General features: G+C 44.8%; 1 pseudogene; it reads right to left on the reverse strand.

Moving 5' to 3' along the window:
* The window catches only part of LOC121778973, an 88,682-nt pseudogene that overhangs the window by 57,951 nt on the left and 8,791 nt on the right, over positions 1-21,940 (reverse strand).

The raw sequence follows: 21,940 nt of genomic DNA on the forward strand, positions 1-21,940 counted from the left end.
GGTGGTGGCAATTGAATGGCATTGGTAGGCGGTCCAAAAACCCAGATGCACTTCTTCCCTTCTTGGTGCACCAAGAAGATATAACTCCGTCATCGATGTCCTATACAGCGAGTGCGACTCCCCAATAAATTGGAAAACCAGGTAAAAGGGCGTACAAGACGCAGAATTGGGTTGTTGAAATGAACGGAGCGGAACTCGTGGACTGGAATTGCCTGCACCAGGGTGAGTAAGTTCCTCCCAGGCTTCATGGGGCTCAATTCCACAGTGTTTTCCGGGGAATTCCGTCCCCGCTCCCTACTTCTCCACTCAGGCCCTATGGCCTCCTCTAAACTGCACATTCCCAGACGCACGGTCCACTCAATCAAGCTCATCCGTATCTCTCCGCCAAACAGCCTAAAGCTGATACATTCCTCATCTAGATCAGTGGTGACCTTAAACCTAAAGGTCGTGAAAAACTCCTTCGCTAATCTAACCGGGACACTCGGATCCCCATTCTCCAACAACCATTCGAATCCTAATGCGTGCAAATAAGATAGAAACTGCTCGCGGGCACCTAACTCATCTAAAGAAGGAATGTGAAGTACCTTTCCGCTCTTCACCTGCTTACTCCCTTCATCCTTACTATCGAAAGCTTTCTGTAGCTCCTTCGAGTCGAAAAGCTTCATCTCCTCCACCAGATCATTAGTAAGGTCCACTATCCAGCGCTTATATCGGAGTCTCTCTGCCGGTGGATGTAATAACTCTCTATGATCGTTTGGAAGTTGTTGTTCCTTGTACTTCTCATCCTCCATGGACGTATCACTGGCCGATTCAGATTCCTCACTGATCTCATACTCACTATCACTCTGCTCTCGTCGGCTGGATGGGGTCCTCTAAGCAGCCTCAGTGATCACTATGCCGGTGTTCACTGTACGTGACTTCTTGTTGCTGGGCTTCTTCTTCATAGGGGCCTTCCCCTTTCGTTTTCTCTCTTCACGGTATCTCACTTCCTCTCTGTCAACTTTGTCTTTCTCTTCTTCGGGTTCTTTCTCAGCTTGTGTTGAAAGTGGATCCTGGGTAGTAGGACCGGTCTCCTTGTGGCCTACTGACCTGGATGCGAGGTCCAGACCCTCAGCCATCCCGTCAGCCTCTTCACCTTGGCCACTCAGTGTTGGAGACACCGCTCTGGTTTCCACTGCAGTATCCTCTCGGTCGGTAACAGGTAAGGGCTCCTCCCCAGGTTTTATGGGAGTGGTCCTTTCTTCTTCACTCGAGATCTCCACGGGATCTACCTCTGTGTTCGGCTTCGCCTTACTAGCTGCCCATTTGCCCAGGCATCGCTGCGATACCCTTTGCGGCTTGGCCGGCTCTGCCTTGGAGTCTGTCTTCACTACCAGTTTCCGTCTGATGGGAATCGGCTTTACTACCTGAGGTGCCACTAGGGTGGATGCTTCTACCTCTGGTTCTGCTGTCTCTGTTCCTGTTTCCTCGCTCATGCCTATCGCCTTCGAAGCGAGGTCTAGACCTTCAGCCTTCGAGGCAGTAGCTTCCGCTGCTTGGCCTACTCGGTTCAAGATGGAATCAAACTCCTCATCTGTCATCAACGACTGCTTCTGGGCTGATTCGTTTAGATCTATGTCCTCCCTTTCCACCTCATGAGACACCGGCTCCTCCTCGGGCGTCTTCTCCGTTTTGCCACTCCCCTCATGGGTTGTCTCTTCTTGGCTGGCCATTTTCTTACGCTCCTCAGGGTCGGAGTCGTAATGGGCGGCGACAGCGTCGAGCTCCGCCGAATCTGGTACCGAGGTCTCAGATTGTACTTCTGCGTGACTGACCGGTGCAGGTGGAATTTCACTGGGTGCGGTTTCTACGCCCCCCATTTGACCGCAACCAGCCAATGCCACCGTCCAGTCTCGAGTAGGGTCCTGTTGACGAAGAAATGCCATCATGGCATCCATGGAAATCATAGGTGGTGGCTGAGCGGTCGGTGCTGGTGGTGGTGGATTTTGCTGTGGTTGTGCCTCCTGGGGTTCTTGGCGGCGCAGTTTGATTTTCTTGGCGAACGCTTTCTTCCCCATGATAGGAAATCTGCGATTTAGTGGTGGAAAGTAGGGTTTGATATCTTGGAGAGAGTTGGGGTTGAGAATGATGTTTCCGTGAGAGAGATGGACGAGAATTCTTGAAAGCGAATTTGAAAATAAGGGTTTGTGAGGGAAAAGTGTTGGGACGGTGAGTTTAATTTGGGTGAGAGAGAGCAGTTGCAGGTGGTTGTAACCGGCTATCAGGGGTTGCCGGTCGCGACGCTTCAGAAGGGAGGCGGTTGAGATTGCTGGCCTCTGATTGGTCAGCGTGTCCCTTCTCTCTGCTCACGCGCCACTCTAGCAGCTGTCACCCTGCAAAAGCTGCACAAGCCTTAATTCAAATTATCGTCCTCTCCATAATTTCCCCTATACTTACCTAAAAAAAGAAACTAAATCAAACGGGCACCTAAATAAAATTTGAAATAGCACCAGATAAGTAATCCCTTGGTCAATGTGTACTCCAAATTAAAATTAAGGCCCGAAAATATTTTTGGATTTTTAGAAATTATCTTGCATGCAAAGATAACTACGTATTTACAATATTTACAATAGGCGATTTAGAATTCTACTTGGCCAGTATATGCAAAGATTATTCTCTAAAGGAACTAGCCACGTGGAATTCCAAATTCCTATCTTTCTGATCAGTATGTAACCGATGTAAGTGGTTGTAGTGGAATTTCATCCACTACACCCACCTCGCTATTATCCCTGAATATTTTCAACCTATGTCCATTTACTATGAAAGGTTCAGAGTTAGAAAAACTCCCTGAAATTTCCACTGCCCCATTAGATCGGAGTGCAGTTATGATGTAAGGTCCTGTCCATTTGGACTTGAGTTTCCCTGGCATAAGCTTCAATCATGATTGGAAGAGTAGTACTTTCTGGCCAACATGGAGCTCCTTAGTTCTCAGATTTCGATCATGCCACAATTTAGTTCGCCCTTTGTACCACATGGCTGAGTCGAATGACTCCAATCTAAGTTCCTCAAGCTCCTGCAGTTGCAGCTTCCTTTCCTCTTCACAGGCTGTAGCATCAATATTCACTTTCTGTACTGCCCAGTATGCTCGATGCTCGATCCCAACCGGTAAGTGGCACATCTTCCCAAAAACAATCCGGTAAGGGGACATGCCTATGGGGGTTTTGTAGGCTGTTCGATACGCCCAGAGAGCATCCTCTAACCTTACACTCCAATCCTTTCTAGAAGTGTTCACAGTCTTCTCCAAAATTTTCTTTATCTCGCGGTTAGAAATCTCCGCTTGACCATTTGCTTGCGGATGGTAAGGGCTGGATAGTCTATGGTGCACACCATATTTCTTCATTAAGGCTTCAATTGTGCGATTACAGAAGTGCGTACCTTGATCGGATATGATCGCCCTGGGCACACCGAATCGACTGAAGATATGACTCTTTAAGAACTTGACAACCTCCTTGGCTTCACACGTGCTTGTGGCCTTGGCTTCTACCCATTTGGAGACGTAGTCTACAACAACTAGGATATACAGATTCCCATAGGATGATGGAAACGGACCCATGAAGTCCATTCCCCATATGTCGAATAGCTCGCAAACTATTATAGGTACCTGCGGCATTTCATCCCGGGCAGATATTCCACCGGTCAGTTGGCAACGCTCACAGCTCCTGCAGAACTCGTACGCATCTTTGTTGAGAGTTGGCCAGTAAAAACCGCTATCCAGAATCTTCCTTGCCGTCTTCTTGGACCCGAAGTGCCCTCCACATGCTAACGAATGGCAGTGGGTTAAAACATCCCGCTGCTCCCAGTCAGGAATGCACCTCCTTATCACCTGGTCGGACCCTACTCTCCACAGATAGGGGTCGTCCCAAAAGTAGTATTTTGCTTCACTCTTGATCTTCATTCTTTGGGCTTTGGTAACACTCGGTACTTCCGGAAGCTCTCCAGTTACTAGGTAATTGGCCAGGTCCGCATACCATGGCTCTTGCCCTACCTTCTCTTTCCCTTTTACTGTATCATTCTGACCAGTAAGTTTGAACACTTCTTCCCAATCAATTTTTCTGGGCGCAAAAATCACCTCACACAAATGTTCCTCCGGAAACTTGTCATGCACTTCTTCACCGTTTCCATCTTGCATTATTCTGCTCAAATGGTCTGCCACCTTGTTCTCGACTCCTCTCTTATCTTCCACCTCCAAATCAAATTCTTGTAACAAGAGTACCCATCGGATCAAGCGTGGTTTGGATTCCTTCTTGGCAATCAGATACTTAATCTCTGCATGGTCAGTATACACACTGACTTTGGATCCCAGCAAATATGGCCGGAACTTCTCGAAAGAATACACCACTGCCAGCATCTCTTTTTCAGTGGTATCGTAATTCCGCTGGGCCTGATTCAAAGTCTTGGACGCATAAAAAATTACGTACCTCTTCCCATCGATCTTCTGACCCAGCACGGCTCCTACCGCAATATCGCTGGCGTCGCACATTACTTCGAAAGGATGGTTCCAGTCAGGAGCCCTTAAGATAGGTGCGGATATCAGCTTTCCCTTGAGAAGGTTGAAAGCAGCCTTGCATTGCTCATCAAAAATGAACTCCACGTCATTCTGAAGTAATCTAGTAAGGGGCTGGGCAATCTTGGAGAAATCCTTGATAAATCTTCGATAAAATCCGTCGTGCCCCAGAAAACCCCTTATTCCCTTCTGATCAGTAGGGAATGGTAATTTGTATATAACATCTACTTTAGCTCGATCCACTTGGATACCTCTTTCTGAGACCACATGTCCTAAAACTATCCATTCGGTGACCATAAAATGGCACTTCTCAAAGTTCAAAACCAAACTCTTTGCTTGACACCTTTCCAAAACTATATCCAAATGGTGAAGGCAAGAGTCGAACGAGTCTCCGTAAACCGTGAAGTCATCCATGAATATCTCCATGCAATCCTCAATCAAATCAGAAAATATGCTCATCATACATCGTTGAAACGTACCTGGAGCGTTGCATAGGCCGAAAGGCATGCGACGGTATGCATAGGTTCCAAACGGGCAAGTGAAAGTGGTCTTGTCCTGGTCCTCAGGATCTACGTAAATTTGGAAATACCCGCTGTACCCATCTAGAAAGCAGAAAAACTTCTTCCCAGCTAATCTCTCCAACATTTGGTCGATGAACGGCAGGGGAAAATGGTCCTTCCTGGTCGCATTGTTCAGCTTACGGTAATCGATGCACATTAGCCAACCCGTGACTAGCCTTGTTGGGATCAGCTCATTCCTCTCATTCTGAACTACCTGGATGCCCGACTTCTTTGGGACCATGTGGATCGGGCTGACCCACTCACTATCCGGTACTGAATAGATAATCCCTAGCGACAACAACTTCAAGATTTCCTTTAATATCTCTTCTCGCATGTTAGGGTTTACCTTCCTTTGAGCATCTCGATGTGCCTTCGCTCCTTCCTCCAACCTAATGTGGTGCATGCAGACGTCGGGGCTAATTCCAACTAAATCTGTAAGAATCCATCCAATCGCCTTTTTGTTCTTGCGCAGCACGGTCAGTAGCCTGGCCTCTTGTTCCTTCGTAAGGCTGCTACTGATGATCACTGGATATGAGTTCTCCTCTCCAAGGAAGGCATACTTCAAATTCAGTGGCAACTTCTTCAGCTCAACTTGGGGTGGAAGTGTGTCTTCGGGTAGAGGGTTTTTCTTAGTCTCTCCTTCTTTTTCTAAATCTCCCTCTGATGGTTCTTCTATACTGACTGGTAGCTGAGCCCCTGCGGCTCCAATGAACTCCGATTTCTGACAGAATTCCTTGATCGCTACTTCTATTTCTTCATCAGTCAACCCTTGGCTACTGATCAGATCACACCATGCAGCAGCTTCTATGTCAGCCTGTTCATAAACATCTAAAGCCTGGAGTTTCTCCTGCAGTAGTTCGGTCTCAAGAAAATCTTGGACTAGGGGGTCAATCACATCAACATAGCATAGATTTTCAGAATCGATGGGTTTCTTCATGGCATCATTTATATCGAAGATAAACTTCTCCCCATGAAAATCAATGCAAATAGTCCCCTCAGCCATATCCACTATTGTCTTGGCCGTTCTCAGAAAAGGTCTTCCTAACAAGACTCCACTAGACTCCCTCGCTTCATGCTCACTCATTTTGATCACATAAAAATCAGCAGGGTATGTAAAATCATGCACTCTTACCAACACATTTTCTAAAACTCCCTCAGGACTTATGCACGACCTATCAGCCAGTTGGATCAACACCCTAGTATTTGACAGCCTCACTCCTTTCAACCGGTTATAGATAGACAATGGCATGACATTTATAGATGCCCCCAAATCACACATTGCATGTTCGACCTTCACATCTCCTACAGTTATGGGTAGGGTGAACATACCTGGGTCGGCTCTCTTGGGTGGTAACTTCTCTTGCACTATTGCTGACGCTATCCCTTCCACCATAATCTTGCCATCCTTCTGGGCTCTCCCGGCTATGAAGTCCTTTATGAATTTCCCGAGAGGGGGTAGCTTCACGGCTTGGAGGAATGGTATGATGACATCCAACTTCCCAAAAATCGACAAGTAGTCAACCGGGTTCTCTTTCTTCCTCTTTGTAACAAATCGGAATGGGAATGGTTTCTCCCCTTTTTTCTCCTCTCCTGGTCCCTCAGCAACCTTCTTGGAGTCTTTCTTGGGTAGTTCCTGGGTCTGGGCCTCCTTTCTGGGCTCTTCCTCTAGAGGAGGTCCCTTCCTGGTCAGTAGGGTGTCGGGTTCACCTCTTACACTTGGTGTATCATCTAAGAAGAATGGATCCTGCATCCGAGGCATAGGTCTCCCTAATTCTTCCGCTGAAATGGTATCGCCTCCTATCTTCGTTCCATTGGATCCTCCACTAGGTCGTTTCGGTTGAGGCGCGTCAACGTAACCTTACTCACATTTGTCTTTTCGGGCATTTGGACTGTAGATGGGAGTTTCCCCGCATTTCCCTTCAAATCACCCACCGAACTGGCCAGTTGAGCTAACTGCCTATTCATCATATCCATGTTCGCCTTATGTTCCTTCTGGGCATTTTGCATCCCCTGTACGACCTCATTATGGGATTGCAATTCTCCTTTGATGCTCTGTTGTGACGTTAGCATTTCACCCATCATGTCCTTAACGGATCTCCTTGGCCTGTTCGAATTTTGGAAATGACTCGGCCCTTGGTGTTGATAGTTCTGGGAGTTTTGCTGGCCTTGATTAGGCAGGTATTGGTTATACTGGGCAGGAGGGGTGTACTGATCTTGAGGATATTGATTCTGGTGCTGGCCTTGGAATTGATTTTGGTTCTGATGGTGTTGGGGAGGCACATAGACAGGGTTCGGGTTCTGGTTTTGTGGGTTTTGGTTTTGGGATTGTTGGTTTCTTCCTGACCAGTTGGGCTGGTAGTCTGGGTTTGCTGGTCCACGGTTAGGGTTTTGGTTCGGATGGGGGTTATACTGGTTCTGACCTTGGTTCTGATTTTGGCTTCCGTCACCCCATCGGAAGTTTGGATGATCCCTCCATGGTGCATCCCGTTGTCTACCTTGAATCCAATGCCCACTAGAATTGAAGTACCCCGCAGCGTTAACTCGCTCCATATTCCCGAAGTCATTAGGCTGATCATAGTTCGGTCCTTGATTTCCCTGCTCTGCACCCTTGTAATTCCCAGCTGGGGGAGGTGGTGGAGTGCTCTTCTCGATCGCACTCAGAAGTGACTTCTTCAGCTCATCCATTTTCAAATCCATTTTCTGCTCCAGCTTATATTCCTGATCAGTAAACGAGGCAACAACAACCCGCTCTCGGTTGTATCCTTCCCTTGAATGGTCATACTCTTTCTTTGCATTCAGTAGCTTCCTTAGGACTCTCTTCGCTTTGCTGACCCGTAATTGCGTGAAGCTTCCTCCTGACGATGAATTTGCCAGGTCCTTGGTTACCGCGTTCATACCTTCGTAGAAAGTATGATGTACTTCAATGTCCTCCATGCGATGGTTGGGACATGATTCCAAAAGACCCATGTATCTTGCCCAATAATCACTCAAGGGTTCATCATACCCTTTGCTTCACATTAGTTAATTCCCTCTTCAGCGCGCTTGTCTTGGATGACGGAAAAAACTCGCCCAGGAATGCTGACTTGAAATCGGCCCAAGTCTCAATAGAGTTGGGGGGCAGGCGCATGAACCAGGTGTTAGCTTCTCCCTTGAGCACAAATGGCAAAGCCTTCAGCCTATAATCATCCTCAGTCGCTCCTGCTGGTCTCCTCTGCGCCCTACAAATTTTACAAAACTCATGAAGAAACTCATACGGCCCTTCATAGCTCTTCCCACAGTATGTAGGTAGGATCGCGATCACATGAGGCTTCATATCGCAGGCGGTTTTCCCTGGAGTAACGACTATGGCTTGCGGGGGCTCTCCTTCAGTATGTGCGTTCAGCATCCCGATCTCCGGGTCTTCATCTCCCTGGTTGGCCATTTCCCTTGGGATGCCTTCCAACAGTGGTTTCTCTTCTGGTATTGGTCCCTCTATGGTGCCCTTCTCTTCGTCACTACTCGTGCCTAGGTCAGACAAGGTGGTCGACAGGCTAGAACGAGTGGTTACGAGTATAGTTCCTAGCTTGAGTATTTTCGGCCTCCACTGATCAGGAGGCGAGCTACTGCTCATAAACTGAAATGAAAAGTAAAAGGAAAATTATACACAATATATACACCAAAGTATCACACACAATAGCAACTCAAAAACGCCATCCATCCCCGGCAACGGCGCCATTTGAAAGACAACAGGGGTGCGTAGGTGTCGTTCAAGCAAGGATATATCCTACTGGTCAGGATAGAGATCCTAACTAAGCCTAGACCCTGGTTTCAAAGAATCCTCAACCCTCTTCTACTGGGTAGTATAGTGAAGGTAGGGGTCGAATCCCACAGAGATGGTGCGTTTAAACTTTCGCGGTGATATTTGGAAAGGTTTGTTAGCTACCACGCTTGGGTTGAGTCTCTACTAGACGGGAAATTAAGATGGTGTCCTACTGACTAGGAAGGGTGAATGGTGGTCGACATGTAGTAGTGTACGTGGAATTATGGTGGATGCGGTGTAACAGAAAATATGCGGAAAGTACTAGGTTACTATAAAAGGCTAAACAGAAAAGCAGAGAATAAGTGGTAGTTGTGGTGACTAGGCTGACAGATCTGCAGGGTGTACTAAAGGTGAAGGACAAAAAGCAAAAAGCATCTAAAAAGCAAAGTGATACCAAACTTGGATATGGACATCATCTTCTTCAACAACCACAAACTAAAATCAGAAAACAAACCAGATTCAGCATCATAAAAACGCAGATTAATAACTCACGAACACAAATCTATAGTCAAAAATTCCAAATCGAAAATCAAACATCGAAACTCAAATCCCGCCTACTGATCAGCATGGAAAAAGACAAGAAACGCATAACTGCACCTTGCATGAAACAAACCTCTATGAAATAACAGTAAACAGATCATGCTAACTCGAAGAAATAAACTACTGACTGGAAACACACGATTCGATACTCAAAACGACCAGAACCTCTAGATTTAACTAACTGGGCAGAAAAGAAAGAAAGCAGCTCGACAAACTGAACAGAAATCAACTTCATAGCATTAAACATTATTCGGATCTTCAACAAAATACTTCAAAGCAGTGAAATTCAAAAGCAGCAAGATCCAACGTAAGGAATATGCAAGTAAATTAAACTAGGAAAGCGAGATAAAAGTGTTTTTGCCACTCCGGGCGATGGAACTCCTAAACTATGATCTTGCTGGCTGGAATAAGGATGACTGGAACTCCTGGAACATCTGGGCGTCAGGTGATCATGGCTGCGGCGAGGCAAGAAGCGGGACACGGCTGAAAGACTGGTATTACCGAGGGAACTCTCTACCTAAAGATGGTGGTGAATGAGTGAATGTCTGTCTCCTCTCTCCAAGTGGTTTCCTTTTATAGGGAGGCTTACCCTTGATTTTAGGGTAAAACCTTGCGGTGAGATGACTTCTTTGCCCTCAATTATGGGTACAGCTATCCGTCTTCTCCATCTCAAGCCGTTTCAGCACGAATACTGATCAGTATGAGATCATGCTGGCGCCTTTTTTCACCTGAACATTCCGAAACTTCCCTACTGGCTGGAACACTTAACCTGCACACTTTGAGCAACTGTTTTGCATATATAATCAATTTTGCACATCATACTGACCAGTAACCAAGGCCTAGAATACGACTTATCAAAATACTTCAGGCTTTTGTGGTCCGTAAAGATCTCACATCGAACTCCGTAGAGGTGATGTCTCCAAATCTTTAAGGCGTGTACTACCGCTGCTAACTCCAAGTCGTGGGTTGGATAGTCCAACTCGTGTGGCCTCAATTGTCGTGATGCATAAGCAATCACTTTGTTGTTCTGCATCAACACACATCCAAGTCCCACCTTCGAAGCGTCAGTGTATACCACGTAGTTCACTCCAGGTTCTAGCATAGCTAGAATCGGTGCACTAGTTAGCTTTTCCTTACAATCGAAAACTTACCTCACACTCTGGGGTCCAATTGACTTCTACCCCCTTCTTGAGTTGTTGAGTCATTGGCCTTGCTATCTTAAAAATCCCTCGATGAATCTCCGTTAATATCCCGCTAGTCCTCGGAAACTCTGAATTTTGTTAGGTGTGGTTGGTGTTTTCCATTTCTGTACAGCTTCCACCTTTGCGGGGTCTACTCGAATTCCATCTGTGCTTACTATGTGCCCAAGGAAATTCACTTCGTCGCCTCTCCGGTTCACCCCACTTCGCCAGTCGCCGCTGCTGTCGGAATCGCGTCACCGCTGTTGCGCAGTCACCACCGCTGCTGTCGTCGTTCGATCCAGCCGGGGGATGCCGCCGCCGGGAGGAGCCGCTACTGTCACGTACCCGCCGTCGCTGCCGGGAGGTGCCGCCTCCGGTCAGCTCCCGATTCCGCCCCGATTTCCTCCCCGAAGGTAAGTTCTTTATTTGATTTCGTGAATTAAAATTTGTTTCTTTAGTTTAGTTTGCTTCGATTCATTCGATTAGGAGATATATCGCAGATTGTGGCAACCGTAGGGTGAAATATATATGGATGCAGTAGTATGACATTGGAATTTGGATGGGAGAGGGGTATACCTTCGATTTGCAGACGGATTTTGAAAGAGTAGATGATGAATCTTTTCCCAATTTTAGTTCTGGTTGTCTGTAGAGAAGAGTGAATGAGTTGATTTCAGAGCATGTAAAATAGAGAGAAAAATTCTGCAGAGTTTACCTTGAATTGAAGTTGTGAAGAAGAAGGCTTGGTTTTCTTGCTGCAGAGGCCGTGTAGAATAGGCAGAATGAATTGATTTGGTGATTAAATTTGAGGGATGGGTGGTTTGGATGTGTCACGACCACATCTCCCTAGTCAAAGAAAGTGTAGCTATATCGCGACTAAAACTTACTGAAGCTGTCTCAACTCATCATAAGATGCTTAGATCAAAGGAAAACATTGTCTGAAATGTGTTGAGGGTACAAATTATACTGAATCAGAGTAGTTATGGAACAATTGTCTTTGCTGAAAGCAAGTTCTAAAATTTGCGCAACGGAAGAGTACCAAGACAGATGTAATATGTATGAAGACATACTACACCAGCTATCCTTCTGCTTATTTAGTCTTCTGTCCCAACACCTCCTCGGCTTCGACAACAATCAACCTGCACATTAAGGAAAACAAAATGCAGGGCTGAGTACTTGATGCACTCAGTGGGCTCATGCCGAAAACTGTTTTTCTTTTAGTTGTCAGCCAAGCTGAGTGAACGCGGGGTTTTACTGAAAATCTATCCCGGTCACTAAAATCTGTTATTTCTTTCTGAAAATAGACTGCAGTCATTTAAACTTCTGATGATATGCCATATCAGCTGCGTGAGTCGGGAATGTGGCCACATTCCACGACCACTGGGCCGGCCAACCTGGCGCTAGCTCACGACCCACGAACCGGCCAACCTAGCGCTAGCTCACGGTCCCTATGTGTACACTAGTCCGAGTAGGATTTACTGACCTACTGGGACCCGAATTCGATTTAACAGATAGGCAATCACAAAACAAAACATGGCATGACAACTCATTCAAATAATCATGTTTTCACACAAAACACGCTTTAAAAGAAAGAAGAGAAAGAAAGCCCACACATAATGTAGGATAGAAAAGCCCACCTCAGTTGCTTAAACTCTTGCAAAACGGGTGTTTTCCTGTCCTGAGATTACTCGTCGAGCGACGACGTCCCTTTACAAAATTTAATATACTTAAATTAGGCTTTTAAAGAAATGTTTATCTTGCATGAATGCATGCCTAAGCGTGTGCTCTTTTATTTTATCCCTTTCTTTCAAAATTTAGAGATCTAAATTCTTTAATTAAAACTGAGACTATTAAAGCCCGCTTTAATTATTTTATCGAAAACTATTTCAACACGGCTTAATAATTCTTTTCTTCCGCGGCTGGAGAATTAAATCCCGTTATACCTTGGAACTAATTTTAGAGTATTGCTCCAACTAAAACCAAGCCCATCTATGAAAACGTATTTGATTTATTGGGCAAAAGTCGGCCCAGACCATTTTACTTCCTCAGGCCCATTTCCCTTCCCCTTCTGTATTATTTTTAAGTTGAGGCCCAAAATATTTATCCCCCAATTAAAATCGGCCCAGTTTTGAATAAATGGGCAGTGGCCCAATTCATGTCACTGCCTTCTCCACCGATTCTCTCTCTCCTTCCCCAAATTCAATTTCACCCAAGTTTCCATACGAGAGCCCTAGCTCTTCTCGGTGACTCCTACCGCTGTTTGCCATTCGCCGTCGCTCCGGCTCGCTCGTTTTCCTTTTTCGAACCCTCACCTAGTCTTCTCACGACATTCCCAGCTTGGAGAGATCGAGTCGCGAGGTTCCAGCTTCCATTTGAGGTGGGGTCTGGATCGAACGACGTCGCCTCCTCAGCACGCGCTCGGGGCTGCGGAAATTCGCAGGGCTCTCCGTCGCCTCGCCGTGGACTCGCGCTGCTGGTTCGAGACTCGGAGTTGCGGAGGACCGCAGGGTTCCCCGTCGCCTCGCCGCCCATTTGCGCTGCTGGTTCGAGAAGCACGGCGTCGCTGCGGCCGTCAGCACCGCCCTCTCCGACGACACCTAAAGCTAAGTCTTCTACCCCAACTCATATCTGATTTTGTTCCTCGACAATGGTTACTCAAAATTGTTGAGAGTTAAGTCTGTGCTAACGGTGACTTGAGCATCCCCTTTGGATCTACTGTGAAATTGGATTTCTAATTGGAGAAACTGATTTTGGTAGAAATTCCAGAACTTAGCTATGCCTTCTATGTGCACGACGCCATTTCTTTGTGTTCTGGCCTGGTCTAAAGGTGTATGGGCTATATTTGAGGCATTTATCACTATTACGTTGTTTCCCTTGTGTGAGGTGTTATGTATGATGCTATGAGCTATATTTGAGTTTGAGGAAGAAAAAGGGTATGGAAGTTACCTTCTTCCACTGCTCCGATTCCCCTCCTCTGGCTTCGGTGTCGGCCTCTTTCCCCCTTTCGGTTCTGCTTAGAAATGCAGCTGATATGTGGTGTGAAGGGGCGGCTAAGGGTTGATCCCATATTTATGCACAGCTTGTAACTGAAAGCTGCTAAGTTTGTTGTGTGGCTGGAAAAAGGGTCCTTGGTTGGTTATATGTTGGCTGGCCTTGCAGCCTTCTTTAACTGATTTTGGTGGCACATTGCAGGTGTACTCAGTGGTGTACTCGTGAATTAAATGCAGCCTCTGTTGCTCTTATACTACCTTACTGTAGTAGCCTTAATTCTCTTTGTTTTTCTTGCTGCATTTTCACTGGATCTTTCATGAGTTGTGTCTTCTTTTGGCAGGTATTCATAGAGATGGCAGGGTCTGTGGTTGACCACCGAGGCTGCCCTTCCTCGTAGTCTTGCTCTCTCGGGCTTGTCTGGAATCTGGGCCGAGATGGCATATCGACAAAGTTCTTTGGGCTTCCACCATGTAATAGTGTAGCTCGAGTTAATTTTCTTTCCAACATGTACACAAAATCGATAATAGTTGGCGTGTATTTCTTTCTAACATTTACAAATTTGTTAGCTTTGGAATTTCTGAAATTGGTATTTATACTCTTTATTCAAGAAATAAAAATACCCCATCATTCTTTATCGTAACTTCTAGCATTTCATTTCAAAATTCTCGAGAATCTAAGTCTCGGCTATTACATTCTACCCCCCTTAACAAAAAATTCGTCCCGAAATTTTGTCTCGGTTAGGTAAAAAGTCGTGGGTATCTCTCTTTCATCTGGTCCTTGAGCTCCCATGTCGCCTCTTCGCGGCCGTGTTGCTTCCATAGGACTTTCTCTGTTACAATAGTTTTATTTCTCAACTCTTTTACTTTTCTGTCCAGAATTGCTTCTGGTCTTTCTTAATAGCTCCAATCTGGTTCTAACACCATTTCTTCTTGGTGCACTATGTGTTTGGGGTTAAACACATACTTTCTCAACTGTGATACATGAAACACATTGTGAACATTCCCGAAGCTTGGCGGGAGCGCTAATCTGTACGCCACAAGGCCGACTGTTTCTAGGATCTCGTAAGGTCCGATAAACGCGGTTTTAGCTTGCCCTTGACGCCAAATCTAGTTATCCCTTTCGATGGGGATACTTTCATAACGACCTTGTCTCCTGCTTTGAACTGTAAATCCATTCTACGAGCATCTGCATAGGATTTCTGTCTATCTTGAGCTTCTTTGATTCTCCCTCGGATTTGTCGGACAATTTCTATCATTTCATTTACAAAGTCTGGTCCGAGAATTCTTCTCTCACCTGCTTCATCCCAGTAAAGTGGTGATCTACACTTTCTCCCATATAGTGCCTCATATGGGGCCATATCAATAGTTGCCTGGTGACTGTTGTTGTAGGCGAACTCTATAAGTGGAAGTACTGACTCCCAGCTTACTCCACGGTCGAGCACTACGGCTCTTAACATATCTTCTAATGTCTGAATCGTCCTTTCGGACTGTCCGTCTGTCTGTGGATGGAATGCTGTGCTGAATTTCAACTGAGTGCCTAACTCTCGCTGTAGGCTTATCCAAAATCTAGAAGTAAATTTTGAATCTCGATCTGAGGTGATCGTTACTGGTACACCATGCAGGCGCACAATCTCTTGCACATAAATCTGTGCCAACTTGTCTGATCCGTACGTGATACGAATTGGTATGAAGTGAGCACTTTTGGTGAGGCGATCTATAATCACCCAGATGGCCGTGTTTCCTCGCTGTGATTTTGGCAATCCTGTCACAAAATCCATTGCTATATGCTCCCATTTCCATTCTGGAATCTCGAGAGGCTGTAACTTTCCATAGGGTCGTTGATGTAACGCCTTCACTTGCTGGCAAGCCAGGCATCTTTCTACAAACGATGCTATGCTTTTCTTCATGCCATCCCACCAAAATTGCTTCTTCAAGTCCTGATACATCTTTGTACTCCCAGGATGGGCAGTGTAGGGTGTCTCATGAGCTTCACTCATGACCTCGTTCCTAAGTGCCTCATCTTTGGGTACGCATAGTCTCCCTTTGAAAGTGAGAGCATTATCCGCCTCTTCGCGGTAACAATCCCCTTTTCCGGTCCTCACTCTGAGACGAACCTTTTCTAGGGCTTCATCGTATCTCTGGGCGTCAATGATTCTAGCTCTTAAATCTGGTTCTAAGACCAAGGTGGATATTCTGCTGTCCACTGTCTCCGGGGCTCTCACTATCTCCAGTCGCATCTTGGCGAATTCCCGGATAAGCTCTTCCTCTAGGGTGAGGAAAGTAGCCACTTGAGGCGCAGTCTTTCTGCTCAAGGCATCTGCTACCACATTGGCTTTGCCTGGGTGGTAATTTATACCACAGTCGTAGTCTTTGACTAGTTCCAGCCATCTGCGCTGTCTCATATTCAGGTCCTTCTGCTCGAAGAAGTATTTGAGACTCTTATGATCTGTGAAGATCTCACATCGAACTCCATAGAGGTGATGTCCCCAAATCTTCAAAGCGTGTACCACTTCTGCTAGTTCCAGGTCGTGCGTCGGGTAGTTCAACTCGTGCGGCCTCAACTGGCGTGACGCATATGCTATCACCTTGCCTTTCTGCATCAGCACGCACCCGAGTCCGACCTTCGATGCATCTGTATACACCACATAGTTGACTCCCGCTTCTGGCACAGCTAGAACTGGCGCTGTGGTCAACTTTTCCTTTAGCAACTGGAAGCTTGCTTCACATTCTGGGGTCCAATTGACTTTAACTCCTTTATTGAGCTGTTGAGTCATCGGCCTCGCTATTTTAGAAAACCCCTCAATGAACCTTCGGTAGCATCATGCCAGTCCTAGGAAACTCCGAATTTCATTAGGCGTCGCTGGTGACTGCCAACGTTGCACGGCTTCAACTTTAGCAGGGTCTACTCGGATCCCTTCTGCTGTCACTAAGTGTCCAAGAAAGTTCACTTTGTTAAGCCAGAACTCACACTTGCTAAACTTAGCATAGAACTTCTCGGCTCTTAACGTCTCTAACGTAGTTCTCAAGCGCTCCTCGTGTTTCTTCTCGTTCTTTGAGTACATGAGCACGTCGTCTTTAAAAGCTAGGACGACCTTGTCCAAATATGGGCGGAACACGCGGTTCATTAGGTTCATGAACACGGCTGGGGCGTTTGTAAGCCCAAAAAGGCATTACAGTAAACTCGTAATGGTCATATCTGGTGCGAAGTGCAGTCTTAGGTATACCGTCTTGTCGAACTCCCAGCTAGTGATAACCCGATCTCAAGCCCATCTTCGAGAATACGCTGGCTCCTCGCAGCTGGTCGAAGAGGTCGTTGATTCTCGGTAGAGGTACTTGTTCTTGAGGGTTAACTTATTTAGCTCTCGATAGTCGATACACATTCGCAAAGTCCCATCCTTCTTCTTCATGAAGAGTACTGATGCGCCCAAAAACGATACACTGGGTCTGATGAAACCCAGGTCTACTTATTCTTGTAACTGGATCTTAAGTTCTTCTTATTTCTTGAGCGCCATTCTATATGGTGACTGAGATAATATGACAGATTCAAGTCATTCCTTTAGTAATTCATTTCGTCTGGGTGATGAAGCTATTTCTAATATTAGATTTCATCGCCAGGTATTGAGTTCTCTAACGCTTGCATTGATCGTAAAGATAGTCATTGAGCTGCCATAATGATCTCGTAACCTCTCGCTCAGTTGAGGTAGTCTACTTTTACCGCTTTCAAGGTGCTTTTGTGCTTACTGCGACTCTTTCGTCATGATTTAGTACAGACTTGTTCTACTCGTGTCAATCCTTGAATATTGGTTTAGTGCATGTGGAGGTGTTGGCTTCTTTCTCCCAACGCTACTGTCTCCACGCCCTTTTTGGTTCGACTGAGCGATTCATGGTGAAATAATCTAGCATGACTTTCCAAAGTGATCTAGATCTCGTGTCCAGATTAACACAAAACTCTATCGACAGCTCCTTTCTGAGCTGCTTATTTGAGACGTGGCATATCGTAGAATAATTCGTCGCATTTTATTGCCAACGTTTGCCCTTGCTCTATATTATAGGGCTCTAAATCCTGTTCTCTTGCGATAACTTCTTTTAAAAGGAAAAATTCAATTTCTCCCTTCATAGTAGGGACGGTGAGGGTAGCGGTGCTATCACGCGTTCCTCTTCCCGAATGTCTCTCCAGCTTTAGCCTTTTTCCTGGCCACCTCTTAGACGAATCCCTTTTGCTGATGGGATTTGTTCCGTCAAACATAAACTACGAATACACTCGTACTTTCTCCATGGCTTTCGTTACATGCCCATGATTGAGTCTTTGTTCTTGTGGCTTACTTATCTTACTCGGAGTAAGCATTTTGATCGTTCAAACTACCATATAGGTCTTTTACGTCTTCGGACATCATTTAATCCACAAATATTCCTTGATATTTCTCTACCCAAGGCTAGTTGCTTCTCTATACAACAAAATATTCGATCTTCCACCTGCTTGTCACAAGCGGTACGTAGATTCGGAGTATTTAACGCTTTGCTGTCGGTTATGCGATGCTTCTGGTTGGTGCATCATTTCCTGCACGTGTCTCCATGGGGACGTATTTATTATGCGTATCTGAAAGAAACTGAGACCATGCCTTTTTCTGCTAGCCTCGTATCAATAACTCGATGATTAATCTAATAGTCTTAACTTGGATTATTATTCACACAAGAGAGTATGACTGAAAATTTGAAGGGCTACTGAATACCCAACTGGACTAGAATAACATCTCTTGTTCAACTTATATGAATTTTCGTCGATAATCGACCTTGAAGGTAAGTATTGAGTTCATTCAAAGAACTACGTAGCTCAACTGGTTCCAGGCAAACTCATAGAAGCTGAGGCTCACCCCTGGTGGGAGATAGAAATAATCATGAGATAGGTCATGAAAACTGGATGGAAATGAATTAACTGTAAATTCCCATAGTAAGCTGCAAAATAGGACAATATAGTTGTCCAATTAAACTGAAAGGATCTGAGCATCAAGGACAGTGGTTCAAACATGTCATCGCCTAAGATGATCAACCGCGAAAATTTATAAACGTAGGCGATTGCAATGAAGGAAACATTGATCATGCTTCAAAGGCATCTTGATATGGAATAACAAAATCACATCAATGATTTCATAGGTTCATTAAGGCAACGCACTGAAATGAACTATTCGGAAAAATCAGCTAGGGCAAGCTCGTTAGGGAAAGGTGCAATATGCTTGCCTTAACTTCGAGCTGCAGAAAAATTCCGAGACTAGGAATAATACATGTACTGGAATCGAGGTCGAAAAATTTCACCTTTGTAGGATTTCAAAATAGGGAGGTAAACAAAAGTTCCAGCACCACATGAAATTCCCTGAGGAAAATGTTTAACTGTCTTGATCACTCTGGGGATCACAACGTAAGCATCGTAAGAATGAAATTTCATTGCATAGGTCCAAGAAATCGAGATATAAATCTCCAATATTGTGGCTCAAAGGAGACAACAACAAATAACGATGCTTGAAACATAAAGGTATCCAAAATTTGGGAACTGAAACTGGGTTACCGCTTTCGTGAAAGAATGAAAGTGGCGTACTACTTGTAAAACGTGAGACAATCAGAAGTCTCCATAGACGATGTCTGAAGAATAAGCTTATTCTGAAGGTAATAGATAAAAGCAACTTAGAATTTATGACCGGAGCTTACACAGTCAAAACTTTACTCTTTATGAACGATGAGTCAAAGGGCTGCAGTCCATAAACTGGAAGTGAGTCTTACCTCGCATAGAAAAAGAAATACTGACATGTTACTTGGGAGTCAAACTAAAGTCTGAACAGACGGGGATATCGTCCTTTGGGAGGACTCTTAGAAAGAATTTCATTGGGAATCCAAGTAAGTACTATTGATTATAATCATCGGTTCTAGTTATGTGACACTCCCTTGTTTTTCTTGTGGAGCTCGCACATGATAAACGCGTTCTGGGAAACCATACATTCCAAGATGGGGTTCCTCGTGCTGTTAAACTGATAACCGCAGCTGGAGGTCATACTTTCATATCGTTCTCGATAACTTAGAACGCTGATTCTGGTAAAACATTACATTCTCCATCGTGCTTCGTAGCACGCTATAAGTATCGCTTCTGGATCACGTAGCCACTTGGGCTTGTTACGCCACATTAGATCACTTTACTAGATCGCGGGTACGATCTCTTTCCGTGTAGGGATGCATCTCCCGAACAGGCTTGAAAGTAAACTATTTTCGTTATAACTTTGTCTTTGTAAAGACATTGGGAACTTCTTGGTTCATCGTCTAGTATACATATATATATGTATACTATCTGTGTGCTTAAAAGAATGGACTTCCTTTAATTGCTGTCTATAAGTAGTACAATAGTACTTTTTGGCTCGTCTTTTCTTTCTCATAATTCCTTGGAATTTGAAGCTTGCCCAAACTGATGGGTTTTAGTTGGTCTCGTCGCCCTGGAAGGCGGTAACAATTTCTCGTTCTGCTAGTACTTGATTCTGCATGTCTCACCTAAGGTACTTTTCTAAAGCACTCTAGGTTCACATACATAGTCCCCATGACATCTATACATTCATGTCAAGCTCTTTAAACATAAATCACAGATACATTAAGCATATCTCATGCAAAGTATCAGCTAGCACGTTGCGTCTTGCAAACTTTTCAAATAAACATTTTCGTTCCCATTTAGGGCTATGAAATTTTTTTTTTCCTTTTTCTGAAAACTTAGAAAATTTCATTTTCCTTCTCAAAATGGAAAAATATTTTCTTTCTTTAAAATTCTCTTTTCTGGACGAGCGGGCGTCGACCCCTGTTTCTGGTGCAGTTGATCGTGTCGAGCTGAGGTGTAGGGATCTTGTACTGATCATTCTGTTCACTTCCTAGCCTAGTGCTACTGTTCTGGACTGAGGCTTAGAAGGAAGGTTCTTGGGTCAGAGCGAAAGAAAAGTGCTCTGATACCACTCTGTCACGACCACATCTCCCTAGTCAAAGAAAGTGTAGCTATATCGCGACTAAAACTTACTGAAGCTGTCTCAACTCATCATAAGATGCTTAGATCAAAGGAAAACATTGTCTGAAATGTGTTGAGGGTACAAATTATACTGAATCAGAGTAGTTATGGAACAATTGTCTTTGCTGAAAGCAAGTTCTAAAATTTGCGCAACGGAAGAGTACCAAGACAGATGTAATATGTATGAAGACATACTACACCAGCTATCCTTCTGCTTATTTAGTCTTCTGTCCCAACACCTCCTCGGCTTCGACAACAATCAACCTGCACATTAAGGAAAACAAAATGCAGGGCTGAGTACTTGATGCACTCAGTGGGCTCATGCCGAAAACTGTTTTTCTTTTAGTTGTCAGCCAAGCTGAGTGAACGCGGGGTTTTACTGAAAATCTATCCCGGTCACTAAAATCTGTTATTTCTTTCTGAAAATAGACTGCAGTCATTTAAACTTCTGATGATATGCCATATCAGCTGCGTGAGTCGGGAATGTGGCCACATTCCACGACCACTGGGCCGGCCAACCTGGCGCTAGCTCACGACCCACGAACCGGTCAACCTAGCGCTAGCTCACGGTCCCTATGTGTACACTAGTCCGAGTAGGATTTACTGACCTACTGGGACCCGAATTCGATTTAACTGGGTTGGCATAGCCAACAGATAGGCAATCACAAAACAAAACATGGCATGACAACTCATTCAAATAATCATGTTTTCACACAAAACACGCTTTAAAAGAAAGAAGAGAAAGAAAGCCCACACATAATGTAGGATAGAAAAGCCCACCTCAGTTGCTTAAACTCTTGCAAAACGGGTGTTTTCCTGTCCTGAGATTACTCGTCGAGCGACGACGTCCCTTTACAAAATTTAATATACTTAAATTAGGCTTTTAAAGAAATGTTTATCTTGCATGAATGCATGCCTAAGCGTGTGCTCTTTTATTTTATCCCTTTCTTTCAAAATTTAGAGATCTAAATTCTTTAATTAAAACTGAGACTATTAAAGCCCGCTTTAATTATTTTATCGAAAACTATTTCAACACGGCTTAATAATTCTTTTCTTCCGCGGCTGGAGAATTAAATCCCGTTATACCTTGGAACTAATTTTAGAGTATTGCTCCAACTAAAACCAAGCCCATCTATGAAAACGTATTTGATTTATTGGGCAAAAGTCGGCCCAGACCATTTTACTTCCTCAGGCCCATTTCCCTTCCCCTTCTGTATTATTTTTAAGTTGAGGCCCAAAATATTTATCCCCCAATTAAAATCGGCCCAGTTTTGAATAAATGGGCAGTGGCCCAATTCATGTC

Source organism: Salvia splendens, chromosome 19 (genome assembly GCF_004379255.2).
Source record: "Salvia splendens isolate huo1 chromosome 19, SspV2, whole genome shotgun sequence".
NCBI lineage: Eukaryota > Viridiplantae > Streptophyta > Magnoliopsida > Lamiales > Lamiaceae > Salvia > Salvia splendens.